This window comes from Tinamus guttatus, unplaced genomic scaffold (assembly GCF_059628265.1).
Source record: "Tinamus guttatus ecotype Peru unplaced genomic scaffold, ASM5962826v1 Tinamus_guttatus_pri_ptg000601l, whole genome shotgun sequence".
NCBI classification, from domain to species: Eukaryota; Metazoa; Chordata; class Aves; order Tinamiformes; family Tinamidae; genus Tinamus; species Tinamus guttatus.
Window position 1 is genome coordinate 2,767,414 of NW_028289135.1, and position 13,752 is coordinate 2,781,165.

The following is a 13,752-nucleotide window of genomic DNA, read 5'->3' on the forward strand; positions in this document are numbered from 1 at the left end:
TCACCTCACCTCACCAGGCCTCAGAGGCCTCAGAGCTGTTTCAAGCAGGAGCCACGTTGCAGAGCAGCCTCCCAGGCATGGTTTTCTCCCCAGAATGTGCATCCTGGCGGCACAACAGTTTTAAGGACCCAATCATGCAGTGTGAGAATGGGCGGTTTCAGGGGAAGATTCCAGGTTTGCAGTGGGAGACGGAGAACTTGGTTCTGGACCTAGAAATGGTAGAAAGGCCAGACCTAAAATTGCTGACACTTTTATGTGTCAATAAAGTAAGTGCAGGGATATTTCCTTGTGATATTTTTAAATGCAGGGCTGTATTGAAGAATAAGGCCCCAGTTTGCAAATGAGCTGTGAGAGAGGATGATGTGATCAAAACTGCTGGAGCAATGAGAAGAGGCAGCCAAAGGGCAGCCTAGAGAGGCAGAGTGAGAGCAGCTGAGGGAGACACTGAGGAGTAAATGAGACAGAAGGAGACAAGTCCCAGCAAATGCTTTTTTTGTCAAGAACTATGCCAACATTGCCATAGGAAGAGAGAGAGGAGAACACGAGATAGCAAACTATCTGGGTTTCCCATTCACATAAACTATGGATTTTCCATACGCATAAAGAACCAGCACACTGAACAGCTTCATGATGCTGAGTGATGTCTTACAACGCTTTTATAAGACAAGCCCAGATCATGCCGCAATGGTCAACAACCAGTGGAAACAGAGATTCATATTCTGGATATCTTAACCTTCTCCCTGTCATCCTATGGGATAGCTCCTGGGGCACTTCAGGGTGGACCAAACATGTTCTTGCATCAACCCAAGTCTCATGAAGGTGCAAGAGCAGCTTCTAACCAGAAAGATTTCTATGAAAGCACTGTGAGGTGAGGGGTGAGGAAGTCCTATCTGCTCCTCAAGGAGCCTCCTGTGTTGACTTCTACACCTACCCTCCCAAGTCAGAGCAGCTCCAGCTCACGGATCTGTGATGATGTGTCTCCATTTGGCCCACGCATTTTTTGCTGACTGCTATTAAAAAAAAAAAAGAAAAAAAAAAGATTATTTCTCCTGCTGTTTTCTTTTCTGGCTGCAACATTTTGGTGTTGCATGCAGAAGAGTCCCTTGGCTGCTGAAATTCCCTGTCCTTTTCCAGTTTTAAAAATCTCTTCTGCAAGCAGTTGCTCTGATCTTGTTGGTGAGGATTAAGCCCTGGCCTGACCCAGCACAAGTGTCGGTTTGCTTGCAGGCGAGCAGGCTGTGCTTCACTGGCAGCCACAACCCTGAGGGCAGCTGTGCAGAGGGCAAGGAGCCTCCGCTGCTCTTTTGCTGCACGGTGAAACAAATGCGGGGGAGAAAAGGCTGTGATTCACTTGGGGTCGGCGGGAAGATTGTCTGCTTGGAGCAAACAGGCTAGCAGATCCCTCCATGCAAATCCGCCCCATCAGGTTTCAGGTGTTTCCGAGTGGAAGGTCCCAGGCCAGTGGCCAGACCAGGTTTCACAAGTCCCAGCCTGACTCCCTGGCCTGGCTGGCACAGCTGGGAGGAGAGTGGGTATTTCTGAACACGCTGTGCTTTACCTAACTGCCAATCTGCTTGGGATAGGCGCTTAAAGTAGGATGCTGCTTGTGGATAAAGTAGGATGCTGTTTGTGGATGTGGTGTTTCTCTTCTTTTTCCAGGGGTGAATAAAGATATTCAGTTCCCAGGTCCTCAGGCCAAAACTTTCAGGTGCAATAGATGCACTCAGTCAGAGACAGAAGCCAGCCACAATATAAGTTATCTTCCTTTCAAGGGTCCTGTCCCTACCTGAGAGCCCTTTGCTAGCTATTTCGGTAGCAGCCAGTGTGTCACCTTGCTAGAGCACAAGGGCAGGATCAGGAAATCACCATTCCAGTCCCAGCTTTCCTGCTCACAAGCCTCTTTTTGCTTTATGATTTAGACAGATTTAGAGGGAGAGAGATGCCAGGGCAGTAGTACCAGCAGAGCTCCTCACAACAAACCCTTCCAGGGAAAGGCAGCTTATATTGACACAACCGTGCTTTCACCAGCCTAGTTTAAAGCAGTTTTCTGAAATTCAAAGGACTCCCTTGCTGGGTAACTTTGCCAGACTGGTGTCCGCTGCGAGCCAGGGAGGGAGGGAGCAAGCAGAGTTCACGCGCCTAGAAACGCAGCCGTGCAGGAAAACTTGTAGCATAAACTTAGCTCCAGTTCATCAGCGAATGAAAGATGTTTCCTGCATGTCTCGAGGTCCTTGCACTAAAGATGTGCAGCAAGGGCAAAGCATTGTTAGTGGATAATAATAGAGTATTGACTTCAAACCCACCTCTGCCATCACTTTACTGCTCTCCACGCCTTTGAAAAAGAGTATCAAAGCTGGAGAGACGAGTAAACTAAATACAGACCCCTCCCTACAACAACTAAGGAGAGGGGGGTTCACAGAGGAGTAATCTAGGAGCTTTGAACGCCAGAATCTGTTAAGTATAAATGCAAACCATTAAAATGCACTACAGCTTCCCCGCTAAAGTGAAGGCATTGGGAGCGGGAGATTAATAGGTCGCCAGCTGTGCGGGTGTGATAAGCCAAGCGAGGCCCCGGGCGCTTTCGGCCCGGAGCAGATTGAGACCGCAGCAGGGACACTCGGCAAAGCAGCACGGGACCCACACAGGCACCCCGGGCACGCATTCCCCGTGGCCGGCTTGCGGCAGTGCGAACGGCGTGGGAAAGAGGCAGCAAAGTATTTGCCTGAGAGGAGGAGGAGGAGAAAGTCCCAAAGATTTGGGGTGGACCGTGCACATGCGTTTTTAAATGCTGCTGCTGTTCTGGGAAATTTATCACTGACAATGCACAGGCAAAATCACCCAAAAGGAGCTCTGCCCGCAGGCTGGTTAGTTGTTTGCTTCCCTTCGGTTTTGCATCGCCGCGCCAGCAGGACCACTGCCTGCCAACACTGTGACCTAACGGGAAAGTGCAGCCTGTTAGAGCAGCACAGAGCACAGCTGTGATAACTACCCCATCTCGTCTGATCTGGTGCAAAACAGGACTCAGGGGAGAGGCAGAAGGCAGAAATCTCAGGCTTTCTGCAAGGTGATTCTCCTGATTTCCCAGAACTCCGTCTCCTTTGCAAAGCAGACTGTCCCAATTACCTCCCTTGGCTTTTGCTTCACTTTCTGGTTTTATTGTCTTCATTAAGACTAATTAACAGAACGGTGGATGAGGCCCAGATTTCTTGGATGGACTTTTTTGCTGGTGGTGGTAGGATTTTTTTTTTTTTTTTTTTTTTTGCTTCTAGACTGCTCTGATAACAGAAGAAAAACATCTTTCCTCCCAGAGGCAGTGCGGAGAAGACTCAGCAAGGATAACAATAACTAGGGAAAGGCCCTAAGCAGCTCCCACGTCCTCGCTGGGGTCCGACCTCGCCGCTCCACCCCGTGTGTGTGACGGGCCCTCGTGCGTCTCGGCCGGGCGCCCCGGGGCCAGCAGCGGTGCAGACGCTCCCACCACGTGGGCTCATCCCTGCGCCAGGCCCGCGGGGGCTCAGCCCCATCCTGCCCATCGAGCCGAGGCTGCGGAGGCCCCGCAGCTCCCCGGGGCTCTGCAAACCTGCACAGGAGGCAGGCGAGCCTCTGAAGGGCCTTTAAAAATGGACCTGGCAGCTTGCTGCAGAAAACCTACGGGAATCCTAAAGAAGAGCTCCAATCATGACTTTTTTCTTCAGATATCAAAATACCAATGCTGCTTAGCAAAATTACAAAACGCAAATATAGATTTAAAAATGCATTCTAACACAAAACTCTTGGATAAAGCTCAGTTTAAGATGCCCAATTCTCTGCATTCACCGTCAATGACACTGTGGGCCAAACTGCCTGTTGGGAATGACCCGCACCAGCTCCCAAACATGCCTGGGCACCGTCTGTGAGAATATTAGTTGGTCTGGGACAAAATCACACAAGGACAACACAAACCATTAGCATGGGCAAGGGTTGGGGCTTGTGCCCTGCCTCTGCTTTGTTTATTCATATACCATGCTAGCCTATACCAGCATAGACGGGGAGCCTGTGATTAAGGTCAACAAAGTACCCATGAGGAAAAAGCCCAAGGTGTTTAATCTGCTTCTGTAAGGGATTTTAGCACCTGCACTCTGGCGTTTTTTATCTCCACTCAGTCCAGAGCAGGTGGTGTTGATGCAAACAGCAGAGTCTTGTGAAATCTGCAAGGAGGCTTCTCCTTTCCTGCAGCCGCACTGCATTTCCCGGCACGGCCGCGCTGCAGCGGCTGTGCTCAGCGCCCCACACGGTGGGCTCTGCATCCCCACATTGGGCTCAGCGCCCCACGCATTGGGCTCAGCGCCCCACGCATTGGGCACAGTGGGCACCACGCTGCTCAGGGCACAACTGGTTTTCGTGCAGTGCCCAGCGCGGTGAGTCCTGGCTGCCGGGCATCGCTACCAGCCCAGCAGATGCGGCTGCTAATAACTAAAATAATATGACTTGGTTTAAGACGGGCCGGCCTCACCGGCATATAATGACCCCAGCAGCCAACTTACCAAAGGGAACAAAGAAATGATTATAGATTCAGGGAAAAAAAAAAAAAAAAAGCTAAAATAAAACAAAGAACCATTGACAAGAGGCACAAATTGGTTAGGTCTTAAGTGTCGTGCCCCATCTGATAAAACAAAAATGTCCAGAGCAACAATTAAGAAGAAAGACTGAAGGATGAAATATCACTGCTCAGCCCAAAGTACTGACTATACAGAGAGCTCTTTTTTTCGTGCGTGGGGTTATCATGGCTCTTGGTTAATACAGAGCTGGCTGCGTGCTTAGGCTGCAGTTGCCTTTGCACATGCCTCAGGATGCTGGAGGGGGAGCAAAATAACAAGTGCAGAGGGAAGGCGAGTGCACCTGGGAATACGGTGAGGAGGGAGATCTCGGCGAGGAGCCGGACGCACTCTACAGTGCAGCATGCAAAGATAAAACCGCTGAGGCAGGAAAGGCAAGCGTGGAGCACCCCGGATGGGCTGCTCCAGTGCCCAGGTCGCGACTAACCCTGGCCACCAGCGCGGAGTGGAGGGTGGGCGGCCCAGGTGCATGGGCCGTGCAAGCAGCAGTGCAGCTGCAAGGGCTCCATGAAAGCAGCAGCGCAGCTGCAAGGGGGCCGTGTGAGCAGCGTGGCAGCTGCAAGGGGGCACGTGCTGGCTCTTGCCCCCGTGCTGCCCGGTGCAGAGTGTGGAGAGGCAGGGGCACCGCCACAGCAGCCTCTGCACGGGTTAGAGCCACATCGGAGCGAGCAGGGAGGGCCTGTCCTCCACAGCACGTGGAGGGGGTAGAACATAAGCGATGACCCTGTGTTGGAGGAGGAGAGCTCCAGAAAGATGTCGGGGAAAGCTTTCTAAAGGCAAGGACAGCCACATGTGGCAATTGCCTCCTGGCCTGCAGAGTCACCATGAGGGTGGGACGCACTTGGCAGTCGGGAACGGTTCAATACAACTGCTCTTACAGCAGGGCAGGAGGGACATGCTAGTGTTTCCTGAGAGCTTCTCCTCCCACTTTACTTTTGAAAGCAATCCAAGGACTGCCAAGCCCCTTTCAAGAAGTCAGCCATGAGATATAGCTGCGAGCCTGCAGACGGACAGGCAGATCCTTTCAGATGCCGCCTGCTCTGGATTACAGGTTACGCTTTATCAGAAAGATCAGGAACAGCAAGTAGCACTTGCCTCACCCAGCTGAGTGCTTGGAGGCAATGGTGGGTTTTACCTGAATTACGCCATGGAGTTCGTGCTTGTTGTCACTTTAACAATCTCCGTTTGGGTTGCCTTTTCTTTGGCTTTTTCCTTGACTGCTGCATTTCCAGATTCAACTTGTGCCCTCAAAATCAGTCTGAATTCCTCCTTCTTTGACAGCAGCTACTTGTGTCATAGATTACCCAGTCAAAGCTCAGCTAACCATTTTCTTACCATGGTATGAAGCAGAAGAGAGAAGCCCTATCTTTACCTTTGCTGTATGAGCTTGTGTAGTTCAAATAATAATTAAAATTTTTTTGGTCAGTAAACTGGGCAAACATTAATTGAAGATGAACAAATATAAATATGGGCTGGGCAGAGGGTGCTGATACACTGATGACATGAGGTTCTGCAAACCCTGTTTTTCTTGCTTCACTGCAAGCACCAGAGGTCTCTGCTGACAGGCTGCCTCCTCTGACTGGGGCTCCGCTTGGAAAGAGCTCCTGCTTCTGCACAGCTCGTCCTTCAGAAGGTAAATGGCAATCATGAATCGTCCCACTTAAACAAGAGACCTATTTCGCCTTTTCACTATGCTCATAAAAACAATAGCAGTGCTGAATACACCTGAAGATCAAAGTCCTGCTTTGCAGAACAGAATCTGTGCACCAAACCGACGGGCTTTTTACAGATTTGTTGCTATGGTGCTATTGCCTTGACAAGTTAAAATATCCTTCGTTGGTCTCCGTGGGAGTTTACACAGAGGAGTAACCATCAACAATACCCGAACATTTCCTTGACTACCGTCACCCAAGAGTCTTTTTTTTTTTTTTTTTTTTTTTAGAGCTTTAATCATCCTTAACTTCGTGTTTGGCTATTAACCCACAAACTGATCATTAACTATAGGTAATGAATGACTGATTTCCAAAGGATTGTTCCAAAGCTGGGCTGGTTTTTCATTTTTTTCCCAAATGACTTTAATATCTCCCAGCAGCACACACACAACCTATTGAATCCCCCTTGAGAATCCGAGGCTAAATGGGGAGCTACTCACAGGTTATCTGCCTATAAACATGCTGCTCAGCACTGATAAACTCACTGCCGCTGCATCCTGCTTTCCAGTTTAACTCAAGCCTTACTAAGTGGCAGGAGGAACCTGCCTGAATCGCTGTGGGTCATGGCATGAGGTCTTTAATCAACATTCCCACTTAGGTCACCCGGAGCTTAGCTGCCCTGAAACCCCAGCCAGGGCTTTGCTCATGTTTACCTGAGTGCTTGCCCTTTATTACTTCAGCATAACTGAGTGTGGATACATTTAATGGTGCTTCAGAAATTATCAAATACCCAATGGGCCCCTTCCCCGCAGCCCCCCAGCTTTGAAATGCCAACAGCTGGAATTTTCTAGTGGCAACTTGCTTCGCCTGGCTAGAGACATCTGCTCACAAATGAAAGGAGGTTATTTTTTTTCTTTTTTTTTTTCCATAAATAAACTCTTCTGACTCACAGTGCTTACATTAAGCCACAAGACCACGGCGAGCCTTCCCTTCTGACTTTAGGTCCATAAGACCAAGAAGCTGATTCTGACTCACCACGGGAGAGTTGGGGTTAGACTAATATCTTCAGCCTTTTCTCCTGACACAGCACGGCCAGAAGATGAGAGGAAGCCTCTGCTACACAGGCCCTGGTCTCTCTTTGGCAATCACTGAGGTCTTCACAGCTCCTGTCAGTATTAAATTCATATTTGTAAGCAGCAGTCTTAACCACCCCTACCTTAAGTACCCACCCCTAGGCACAAACATAAGAAAATACGTATTTATTCCCAAAATTGATGAAACCTTTATTTGTAAGTTCTTACCTCTGTCATACCAGTAGGTGTATAACAACAACTCTGGCATTAAAAATTCTTGCTACATTTTTCAAGATAAATATTTCCAGTTTGTTCTGCATGTAATTTTTCAGTGAAATAATTTTCATCGAAAAATATGAATTCCTTAAACTACTGGGGTTTGTGTTTTTGTGAGAGCCACAGGAGAAAACATCACGAATAAAGATAATGAGGAAAAAGCTTAAGACTCTTAAGGCCCTGTTAACATTTAGAGTAGTGTTTTCCTTATTCAGATAAACCAGATATTCTGTGCCTGAGTAAGGAAATGGATGGTGTTCCTGCAAGGAGAGCCGACCTGAGCACGTGGAACACGGCCAGGGAGGAGCAGCAGAGTCGGGTCGTGGCTGCGGGCGCGCGGCAGAGATGGGCACCGGGCAGCCTGCAAACAGCTGCCAGCCTGGGCCTCCGCAGCACGAGAAAGTGGGCAGGCACCCCCTAAAACAGAGAAGAATCACTCTTGTTCATAGATGTTCTAAATTTTTCAGTTGCAGAAATTCAATCGTTTCATAGTCTGGGAAGAATGTTGTCCCAGCGTACTACAAGCACCCAGTTCCTGATATTTGCAGTGCTAAAATCAAGGAGAAAGCCCCGTTGCTGCGCACAAGGAGAGGCTGCTCCCGGCAGTGACACAGCTCCCAGCGGTTTACCAGGCTGCAGCCGGGAGATGCAGGGGAAGCCACCACTGCTGCGTGTACTCACACTAAGGTACCTGTCCCCAGCGCTGCGCCGTGGTGGGACCAGGACTGTGACAGCAACCCTGGCTTCACCATGACCATGTAAGGCCATTTCCTTGGTCTCTGCAGGACGCAGAGCATTGCTGTTAACAGCACGGCAAACACATGCATCCTTTCAGTGCAATGGGCCTAACTTCAATAGACCGTGCTGCACTCACCTCCTCATCTCCTTTCAGAAGAACTACAAAATTATGTACATGGTTAATCTCTCCTCCTCAGCTGCAGGCAGCAGCAGGGCCTGCATGCAGCTCCCGCGCTCCCCGGGCTGCTCTGCACCGCGCAGCACACCGCTGTGACAGCAGCACAGCCAGGCCCAGCGGGTGCGAGCGCAGCCCGGCTCTCAGCCGTGGCATCGCCTCTGCACCATTTCTGGAGTTCTTCCACGCAGACAAAATCTGACGCTTGAGCTGCTCCTGAGCAGCAGGAGCAGGAGCAGCAGGTCACATCCCAGGGCTGGGTAGACACGCAGAAGTTGCCCAGTCAGCCCTCCCTTCCCTAACACACTGTTCTGGTACCAGGTTAAGGGAAAAATATTTTGTTGCACACATTGTTAGTTTTACTCTGTTTGAATTTGCAGACTCCGATAAGAAGCATTTTCCAGCAGCGATACAGACCTTCTGGCATTAATTTATCCAAAGGGCAAGTGGGTTGATTTTCTGAGCTCCTTTTCCTCTGCAGATAACCTATAGGTGCCCTCGGGCTGTAGACAATAGCTTGCAAACTGTCGGCATTGACAGATGTGCTACCTCTCTGCTCCCCATAGCCTTGGAAAGCGCCTGCTTCTCTCTTTCTTAAACAGCTTGAACAATCCAACCTCAAATAGTGCTGGAGCTAGGAGTGGAAATACGGAGTAATTTAGGATTTGTGCCTCCCGGTCATTTCCATTCTCCCTAACAAGGCATAGGCAGAAGCAAACACGGACAACGGCAGCACCTGCAGGAACATATATATATTTACAGAACAGGGACGCATTGGGTGCCAATGACTCCTGGAGGAGAGGCTGGCTTACAGCTCCCGTACCCCAGTGCCACTGCAGCTTACACTGCAGCATACCTGTGCTCAGAGCCTCCCTGGCAAAACACTGGAGCTGCCTTAGGGGTGGGATAGGATCTGGCTGGAGAGGAGGCTTTGTGTGCTTGGGCCTGGCCCTGTTAAAAACCTACTCGTTTCCTCCAGAATATGGCAAGTAATGAAACTGCCTGCAGTAAAACACCCGATAAGCCTCTCCCCCTCTATAGAGAGAATAAATGCATGTCATTTTCCAATTAGCTTTTGCTCTGAGCAATTATGCTGATCAAATAATTGAATAAGTGACAGGAATGCGAATCTGGAGGCAGTTAATTTCATTCATCTGCCAGTTTATAGCTTGACTTGCATGAGCACATAAGCCAGGCTAATGTGTTATTTCTAACTAGAAATACAATTGTAGTAGTCAAACACGAAGAGCTGCGTGTCCAGTGTAGAGAAAGGAAGGTTTCTGCTAATAAATTGTAACACCAGCAGCATAACGAGCGAGTTCCTAGTTTACAGACCAGCATGCAGGACGGGAAGGATGTGCAGCTCGTGTGAGACAGCGTGAACAGGGCCGGCGTCACCGTCAGCAGGGGTGGAAACGTCCCTGACCTGAATGTGCAGCGGAGGGGCTAGGCTGCCCAAGCGCTGCTGCCAGCGTTGGTAGGACCCCGTGTACGCACTGTGCTGCGCCGCTCCGGGGACTGTCGACGTGGGCAGCGTGTCCCTCCGCTGGCCCTGCCCGGCACGCGTATTCCTCTGGAAAAGACACGGAGCATGGCCCGTGGGGGAGAACCAGAGCTGGCACCCTTTGCAAAAGGCACAAACAAGGGATTTCTTACACTGGGCATGTCGCGAATAAGCACCCGGGTACTCTGGGCCAGCATGCTTCACCGCGGGAACACTGGAATGACTTTCAGAGGCCTGGTCCTGCCTTCCACTGGGAGCATGGGTTGTGCTTGGGAGCTTTCTTTGGGGAAAATAAATACATAAAACACAGAGTGAAGCAGAAAACCTGTTTGCTTTTCATCTTAAAGCTAACTTTAGATTATCTTAACTGATGGAAATTTTCATCAGAAATCCCTGCAGCAAGCTGGCCTACCATCCAACAGGAACTAATTAGCAGAGATGCACAGTAATAAAAACAGTGCGCAGGCATGAGCCACTGCCTCCCAGGGAGCATTACCTGGGTGAGAGCTGCACTGACTGCAGAGAGGAAATTTGTGCAATTAATTGTTTCCTGGTTAAAGGCATTTGCTGTCTGGCCCTTAAATCTTCAAGACCTAAAAACACTTGCTGAGGTAAATCTGGAATTACCCTGTGCTAGTTAAAAGCCTTGCCCCTGACGGCAGAATTTTGCACTGTAATTTTGGTTGTGAATCAACACTTTCCTGTCTAAGCATAATGTATCATAAACTGAGTCGGTAAAAAGTGCTCCAGTTTTCAAAACCAGCGTCCCACAAAAGGTCTTGAGAGGGTTAAAAAAAGTTTCTAAACCAGTTTAGCTAAATCAGTATTATTTTCCTGTGAGGACAAGATCTTACAGGGGATTAATTTTGCAGACTGTGAAGCAGCGGAGCCAGAAACCCCCCCAGGATGCGGCAGGCGGGAAGGCTATTTAAATGGTAATAAACTTTAGGTGAAAACAAAAAATGGTCACTGATTACAGGCTCACCAGGAGCGGGGCCGCTCCACAGGAAGATGCCAGGCAACACAGGGGCCTTCTGCCTACTCACATAAATCACTTGTGTCCGAACAAACAAGCCAGGTCCTAACCCCATGAGGAGGGAGCAACGCTGGGGACGAGCCCTGGGAGACGGAGCCGTGCGGGGAAGGTCGTGACTGCTGCCCCGGGGGCCTGTCCGCTTTGGTGTCCTAACCAAGTGAAACCACGTCCCAGAAGAGCCAGCTGATCCCCCACCTGTGCACCTCTGCTTAAGCCGTCTTAATTTTCAGGAGGGCATCTCCTCCAGCCTGTGCGTGCCATAGGCTACACCCGCCCAGGTGAAACAGCATTGCTGTAGCGCACCGTCACTGCCGCCCGCTAGGAAGTCACGATATACGTCCTTCGTTATGCAAGACAGACACACAGGCTATAATCCAACACCATTCAGCGCCAGCGTGGCGCCTCTGCTGGAGAAGTTACCTCGCCGACCGGGAAAATAAACAATCCTGCCAATTGTTAGGGCAAAAAAGAAAAAAAGAAAAAAAAAAGGCAGAACAGACGCTGCTTATCAGAGAGCCACATTTTGAGAGGAAAAAGCCCCTGAATCCTGAGGAAGGAAGGATTCTCTGAAGAATTTCAAGTACTCTTCTGACAACCTCATCCTGCAGGAGCTGGGCAGGGAGCCGGGCCTTTTCCTATTGTGAAAACTGGGTTCAGACAACTGGAAATGAATGTAACAGGAGGAGACCCTAACTGAAAGGGTGCTCTAGGGCACTAATAAAGAATAAAAATAAGTCCCAAAAGCTAAAAATGATTGGCACAGACAGTTGTCTATAAACTGTGATTTTAGAAACATAGGTATGACTCAAAGCCCAGAAAAGGGAAGTTCACAGGTGTTGGAATCAAGGTTTCTCCTTGGCAGTTAGACTGGCAGCCGTCTGCAAAGCTCAGATCTCAGTGTTGCCCAGGTTTGCGAGTGTTCAGGTGGGCATGCCTTGTGTCATGAAGGGTCTGGTTTATTCTCTGCTGCCAAATTATATTTTGGGTAACCTAGGACCATGCTGCTGAATCCGTCTCCTGTCACTCTCAGCTTTCCTTCGTGCTTCCAGCTCTTTCACCGGCCCCTGAGAACAAACTGGACGTAACACAGAGCTCGGGCCTGCTGAGCCCGCGCTGAGGTAACGCTCGGCGCCGCACAGCTCTGCTGGGACCTCCACTGGCGGCCACGTGTCATCACGGCTGTCATGGAGCAGCCTCGGGAGCAGATCCTCGGCATCCTGCCTTCTCCTTGGGTGAGAAGTGGGGGAGAAACAGAGTCATGGAAAGTGATCTAAAATTTCCTCATCAGTTATGTTAACCACTGGCAAGGGGAACACTATTCCGTGGCCAGCACGAGCCATGCTTTCTACCGCTTTCTCTCTGCTGCATCAAACCAGGCATATCTGTAGCACAGAATTTAGTCCAGACTGCAATCCTGCAGTTGAACATTGCGACAGGGCATGGGCATGTTAAAGTTGCCCCACCAACGTTCACTAAATAGGTAATAATCCTCTTTGCGCCCAAGATGACCCCAGCATATTCTGACCTGCTGCTCTAGTTAGGGACATTTGTAAAGGCATATGGCATGAATCTATTCTCATACTACTACATATACTATACATAGGTATTCAGTATACATGTATAGTGTATAGATAGTATTATGAGAATACAGTATACTTCATATTTTATATATACAGTATAGATATTTGCAACTGTCAACATATATCAGAACACTTGAATATCTAGGGAAAATGGATGTGCCTACAGCTACACTGACAAAGCTCTTCCAGTTTTGGATAGGCCAGATTCTGGATTTGGCTTTCATTAGGAAAAAAAAATGCTGGTAAACTGCAGAATAGCAACATTTTTACTTAACAACAACAAAAAAAGACAGCATAGTAGCTATGCAGTAAAGCAGATGTCAGGAGTTTATATGTAGTTATGGAGACTGATGGTGGTGATCATCTGCATACAATGCTATAGTGCAAAGCTGCATGATGAGGGTGAGATTGGCTGCCCTCTCACTGGCAACTTCAGTCTAATACTGAGGTAAAGGGACAAAAACACGTGACAGAGGGTTGACTATTAGCAGTCATTAAGCCAAAGAGTTTCCGTTTAGCTATAAAGAGGTAGATTTCACCAGAGGGCTGAATTCTCAACAAGCAGCTTTTCACATCTCTGCAGGGATCTGTAATCCAGCAAGATGCTTCCGTACAGGAGGCGGCAGAACAAAGGTCAGGTCTTGGTACCTCTACAAAATCACAAGGCTGTGAAGCTGAGATCCTCGGCAGGGCACCTGCTAATGGTGGAGAGACATAGGAGTAAAAGAAAACATGAAGAGATTAAAGTGCAAAAATCTAAAAACACAGAAGAAAAACACTAGCAAGCAAAGATGCAAGTTGTGAGATGTTACCCCAAACCTCCAAATTAGGCAGGGCTCCACCTGCATCCCGCAGTGCACTACAAAAGCACACGCTGCAAGACAGGACCATTGCTTTAAACTTCCCTTAATCCATACACCCACCTGGTATGAATGCAACTGCAGCGGCGTTATTTGAGTTTTATCACTTTCCTGCCTCCTTCATCTCCCTCACACATCATCGCTCACCTGAAGCTCCTTGACATTACTGGAAATTTACAAATGGGCACGCTAAACTTTGAAGCAGGCAACCAACAGCCTCTTTCTGAGCATGATATAATAAAAACAGAAGTACTCCATTAACG